Source organism: Chrysochloris asiatica, unplaced genomic scaffold, assembly GCF_000296735.1.
Source record: "Chrysochloris asiatica unplaced genomic scaffold, ChrAsi1.0 scaffold00153, whole genome shotgun sequence".
NCBI classification, from domain to species: Eukaryota; Metazoa; Chordata; class Mammalia; order Afrosoricida; family Chrysochloridae; genus Chrysochloris; species Chrysochloris asiatica.
The window spans coordinates 4,443,703-4,450,060 of record NW_006408671.1 but is presented as its reverse complement, the minus strand read 5'-3'; the positions used below and the strand labels follow the sequence as shown (position 1 = coordinate 4,450,060).

General features: G+C 37.6%; 1 pseudogene; it reads left to right on the top strand.

Annotated features, from left to right (window-relative positions):
* The first annotated feature begins 995 nt into the window (after positions 1–995).
* Positions 996–1,525, top strand: LOC102827440 (annotated as a pseudogene).
* The last annotated feature ends 4,833 nt before the right edge of the window (positions 1,526–6,358 follow it).

Genomic DNA, 6,358 nt, shown 5'->3' with positions numbered 1-6,358 from the left:
AAAAACAGGCACAAGGGACAACTGCAAGGTTGACCACATTTTGCTCTTATGCAAGTTCAGGAAAAGTAGAAGAAAAAAATTTAAAGTCTGTGAGAGACAAATTATGATACTGACTATGTCCCATCTGATCTAGAGACAATCCCAAGAATAGACCTGATGCACTGAATGTTAATGACCAAAGACCAGACAAGTCATGAGATGACATCAAGTACAAGAAGAAACCAAAAGTTTATTTAAAAAGACGGGAAATACATGAAAGTCCAAAGTTGATGTTAGAATATATTGAAACTTGTTATTGAATTAAGAGTAGCTAAAACTTATGGAAAAAATGAAGAAGAGTTGAACTGAAAATTTCAAAGGAGAATTTGAAGAGAGAAACTAAAGCATTACAATGAAATGTGCAAAGACCTGGTGTAGAAAACCAAAAGGAAAGAACATGGTCTGTAGTTCTTTTTTTTCTATGATCATAGCTTTACTAAAACACAACAACATAAACCCCATTGCCATCAAATCATGGTGACCTTAAAAGACAGATTAGAACTGCTCGTCATCTTTGAGGAAACAGACTGCCTCATTTTGACTGTAGGTTTCAGGACTCTGACCTTGTGGTTAGCAGCTGAGAACTTAAACATTGCACTGCCATATATACACACATACTACACAGACACAAGCAAGTATAAGAAAATCTGAGAAAAATCACTAAAATTTTGGTGGATTATATCACTGCCAATATCCTTGTTGTGACATTAATATGTAGTTTTGTAAAATGTTATCACTAGAAGACATTCTTCTCAGAGTCACAACAGTCTCCTGATTGAACAGTGATTGAATGGAACTGTCTGCTCACTAACTTTCCCAATTGGCTATTCCCAGTCAGCCCTCCACCATCTCAAGCCAGCTGCACTCTAGGACTCCCCAAGGTCCCTGCCACTCTTCCAGTACCATACCACACTGCCTCTCCTCTACCACTGCCATGCCTCGACTCCTCCAATGCCATGACAGGTGCTCCATTACTACAAGCAGGACACGGAGGTGGCATCAACTACCAGATCAACTTGGAGCTCTAAGCCTCCTAGTCTACCTGTCCATGTCTTATTATTTCGAACATGATGATATAGCTTTGAATAATTTTGCCAAATATTTTCTTCACAAATCTCATGAAGAGTTGGAATATGCTGAGAAGTTGATGAAGCTTCAGAATAAACCAGATGGTTGAATATTCCTTCAGGACATCAAGAAACCAGACAGGGATGACTGGGAGAGCAGGCTGAATGCAATGGAATATGTTCTGCACTTGGAAAATATGTGAATCAATCACTACTGAAGCTGTACAGACTGGCCACTGACAAGAACAACCCTTATTTATCTGATTTCATTGAAATGCATTACCTGAATTTGCAGGTGAAATACATCAAAAAATTGGGTGACTATGTAACCAACTTATTCGAGATGGAGGTCCCAGATTCTGGCTTGGTAGACTCTCTTTGTGAAGCACACCCTAGGAGACAGCAATGGAGAGAGCTGAAATTTATCCCTGGCTACAGGCATGACTTCCTTGGTCACCAAGGCAGCCACATGCATGATGGATTTACTTCTATCTTTTCTACAAAATGTACCAAAACATCCACTTAAGTTCTTTCATTTGTATCATCCCTTCAGATACAGTAATGTGATACTCTTGCTCCCGCCCCCACCCCCAAATAAATGTTATCACTGGGAGAAACAGGGTAAAATGTGCATGGGATTTTCTCTGCATTGTTTTTTTTTTTTTTTTAACTTTGTATGAATCTACAATTATCCCAATTGCATTTTCAATAATAATAATAAAAAAGGAATAAAAAACAGTCACATGAAGTTAAAATCTCAATGGTTAAAATGGCTTAAAAACATTGAATTAAAAAAAAAATCTAAAAATACAAGTGCGTGTGACAGAATAAGAGAAATGAAACTGATGGTTATGATATGAAAATAGTATAAATGAACTGTTCTAGTACTACACTTAAAAGGTAAATCAGGAAAAAGCAAACTGAAGATCTGAAATAAAAGTATTATATAGAAACAAACATTATTGTGCTATCAGGGTTATGGAGTGTCTTGTTTAGTGTTGTTGTCCTTTCATGTTCCCTAGTGGAACTTGCTTGTTGTTAAGTGCCATCGAGTCAGTTCTGACCCATAATGACACTATATAGGATTTCCGAGGAACATTTGGTGAGCTTGAACCATTGACCTTGCTGTTCAAATGGCTTTGCAGTCTGGTGCATTAACCCACAATGGCACACTTGGTAGTGGGACTGTTGTTGTTGTTAAGTGCTATCAAGTCGATTCCGACCCATAGCGACCCTGTACAGGGTTTCTGAGGCTGTAATCTTTACAGGAACAGAAAGTCTCATCTTTCTCCCATGGAACAGCTGTTAGTTTCGTACTGCTGACCTTAAGGTTCGCAGCCCGATTCGTAACCACAATGCTACTAGCAAGTACTTATTAACAGTTTGCTAAATTGGATAGCTTGTGTCATGCATTAACAAAGTATTTGCCTTCTCTGAAATAAATGCTCCCTCTGTTTTCCCTGCCCATAAATTCTACCAGTATCATAAGCTAAGGACTTGTTGTTGTTAGGTGCCATCGAGTAGTTACCGACTCATAGTGACCTTATGCACAGCAGAATGAAACAATGCCCAATCCTGGGCCAACCTCACTATTGTCATGCTTGAGCCCATTACTGCTGCCACTTTGCCAATCCATCTTTCTGGGGGTCTTCCTCTATTACTCTGACCCTTCAATCTACCAAACATTATATTCTTCTCTAGCAACTGGTCCCTCCTAACAATATGTCTGAAGTGTGAGAGACGAAGTTTGGTCATGTTGGCCTCCAAGGAGCACTCTGACTGCACTTCTTCTAAAACAGATCTGTTGGTTCTTTTGGCAGCCTGCGGCACTTTCAATATTCTCATCCAACACGGTAACTCAAAAACATCAATCCTTCTACAGGCTACCTTATTCACTATCCAGATTTTGCATGCATATGAAGTTATTGAAAATACAATGACTTTGGTCAGGCGCACCTTAGTCTTTAAGTTGACATCTTTGCTCTTCAACACTTTAAGAAGGTTTTGTGCCACAGAAGCACTTATTTTGTTGTTATTGTTTTGAGCCATCAAGTTGATTCTCACTCATAGCGATTCTTTGTATAACAGAAGGAAACATTTCTTGGTCCAGAGTCAGCCTCACAATTGTTATGAGTCCATTATTGCTGCCACTGTGTCAATACATTTCATTAGGGGGTCTTCCTCTTTTTCGCTGACAGTCCACTTTACCAAGAATTATGTCCTTCTCCAGGGATTAATCCCACCTATTAACATATCCAAAGTGTGAGATACAAAGTCTCACCATCCTCACTGTTAAGGAACCTTCAGACCATACTACTTTCAAGACAAATTTGTTATTTTGTCTAGCAGTCCTTGGTACCTTTAATATTATTATTCAGCAATAGAATATAATTGCTTCTTTTATGGTCTTCCTTATTCGTTACCTAACTTTCACATACATATGTGGTAATTGGAAATACCATAATTTGGGTCAATTACATCATAGTCCTCAAACTGATATCTTTGCTCATGAACACTTTACAGAGGTCTTCTGCAGTATATTCGCCTAATGCAATGTGTTGTTTTTATTTCTTTACTAATTACATGAGTGTTGATTGTGGATCCAAGCAAAATGAAATCTTTGACAACTTCAAACTTTTTGCTGTCTATCACGATGTTATGTGAATTTTTGTTTTCAGTACATTGAGGTGCAATCTATACTGAACGCTACGGTATTTGATCTTCATCAGTAAGTATTTTAAGTCCTCTTAGTTTCATATAATCCATCTTCTCAGATTATTTTATCAACATATAGATTGAATGTTGTTGTTGTTAAGTGACATCAAGTCGGTTCCAACCCATAACAGTCCTGTATAGGATTTCTGAGAAGCAGCTGATTAGCTTGAACTGCTGACCTTGTAGTTCATACTGAATTTGCAGTCCAGCACATTAACCTACAGAGTCCTGGTGTGGTGCTGTGGGTTAATGCACCAGACTGCAAAACCATTTGAACAGCAAGGTTGGCGGTTCAAGCTCACCAGCTGCTTCTTGAAAACCCTATACGTGGTAGCTATGGGTCAGAATTGACTCAACGGCACTTAACAAAAACAACACATTAACCTACAGCACCACACCAGTACTCCTTGAGTATGGTAAAAGGATGGTTAAAAGTATGATAAAAGGACCCTAATATGCAACTTTCCTGATTTAAACTACTGAGTATTCACTTTTACTTGAATGACTTGACTATTGGTCAATGTACAGATCCCTCATGAGCACAATTAAGCATTCTGAGATACCCATTATTTATAATGTCATCCATAAATTGTCATGATCCACTCAGTTGAAAGTCTTTGAAGTCAATGAAGCACAAGCATCTTTCTGGAATTCTCTGTTTTTACGCAAGATTCATCTGACATCAGTAATGATATCCCTATTTCCATGTCATTGTCTGAATCCAGTTTGAATCTCAGGTAGTTCCCTATCGATGTACAGTTACAACCTTTTTAAAGTAGCTAGGAAAAATATTCAAGAGTATAGCACATTGCAATTTTAAACAATGAGGTGATGATTGAATAGTGTGATATTTAGACATTGATTCTTAACTTTACTGCCAAACCTAGTTAACCCTTAGGAGTACAAGTGGAAAAAAAAAAAGAAAAAGAAAGTAGAGAGGGAGTTCCACATAAGTTGAGAAAAATGTGAACCGATAAAATTAAGCCCCTCAAATTAGAGTTTCCTTTTGTGTGTTGTTGCCAGTTTACTAACAGAAAATTTGGAGATTGCAGTCCATCCACATGTACTTCAAAAGAAAGGTATGGTCATTTATTTCTGAAAAATCAGCTGTTCAAAACCTTATACATAGCAGTTCTACTCTGAAGTGCATGGGTTCTCAATGAGTCAGAATCAATTAAATTGCAACTGGTTTAATCAGAGTTTGTCTGGATAAATTAGGGAAATCCTAGAGATGTTTTAATAAGCCCTGTTAGCAGAATGCTTAAGTGCTTGGCTGCTAACCAAAAGATCTACAATTTTAACCCACTAGCCATTCTTCTGGGGAAAGACCTGGCAGTTAATTTGATTTAGTAAAGATTATTGCTATTTATCCTCAAATGTATTCTGATTAATAACAACATTATATAACAGTAGAACTGCCCCCATAGACCATGGCATCACTAAGGTTGGTTTCATCTCATGTGGTAACTAATGTTGTCCCCATGGGCCTCCTCCCATACCAGACCATACTGAATCATTAGTAATGCCTATTATCAGTTTTGGAGTCCTGATGTGGTCCTGTGGATTAATGCACCAGATTGCAAAGCCATTTGAACTGCAAGGTTGGGGGCTAAAGATCGGAAACCCTATATAAGATCGCTATGGCTCAGAATCGACTCGACAGCACTTAACAACAAAATTATCAATTGTAATCATAAAATGTTATTGTTGTTAGGTGCTGTTGAATCAGTTCTGAATCATAGCAACCCTATGTAGGATTTCCAAGGAACAACTGGTGTATCTGAATCACCAACCTTGTGGTCCAGAAGCACCATGCCATGATTCTGAATTAAATAATGCAAATAAATGTTATGTTAAGTGCCATTTCCAAGGAGTGGCTGGTAAGCTTGAACCACCAACCCTTAGTTCATAGCAACTTTGCAGTCCAGTGTATTAACCCACAGTGCCACACCAGGCCTCTGCAAATCAGTATAATTGATGTAAATCACTTAATAGCACTATTTCTTACATTTTATGAATACTAACAAATTTTTTTTTTTTTTGCAAAACCTTTCTATATTGAATCACATTATTAGTTACAATATTAGTAAAAGAGTGAAAGCATTTTATTTTTCATGTAATTATGAATTCATTCTTAATAATGAAACTGGTTGTTGTTGTTAAGTGCCGTCAAGTTGGTTCTGACTCCGCCACTCTTTGTAGGGTTTCTGAGAAGTGGCTGGAGAGTTTGAACCGCCGACCTTGTGATTCAAATTGACCTTGTAGTTCAGTGCATTATCTGGCAGTGGAACATCAAGATTCCCTGTTACTGGTATAGGTTCACAATATTGTATTTAAAACACTAGAAAATTTGACAAAATTAGCAACTGTATAAGCAAGAGCATGTGCTTATAGAATGTATAGAGGAAACCACATGATTTGAAGTGTCATTATAATTGAGTAATGATGACACTGAATGGTGTGCATGAGAATATTCAAAATTATTTGGCAGAATTTTAGTGTTGTATATTTATTGGTACATGGAAGATGAGCTTATG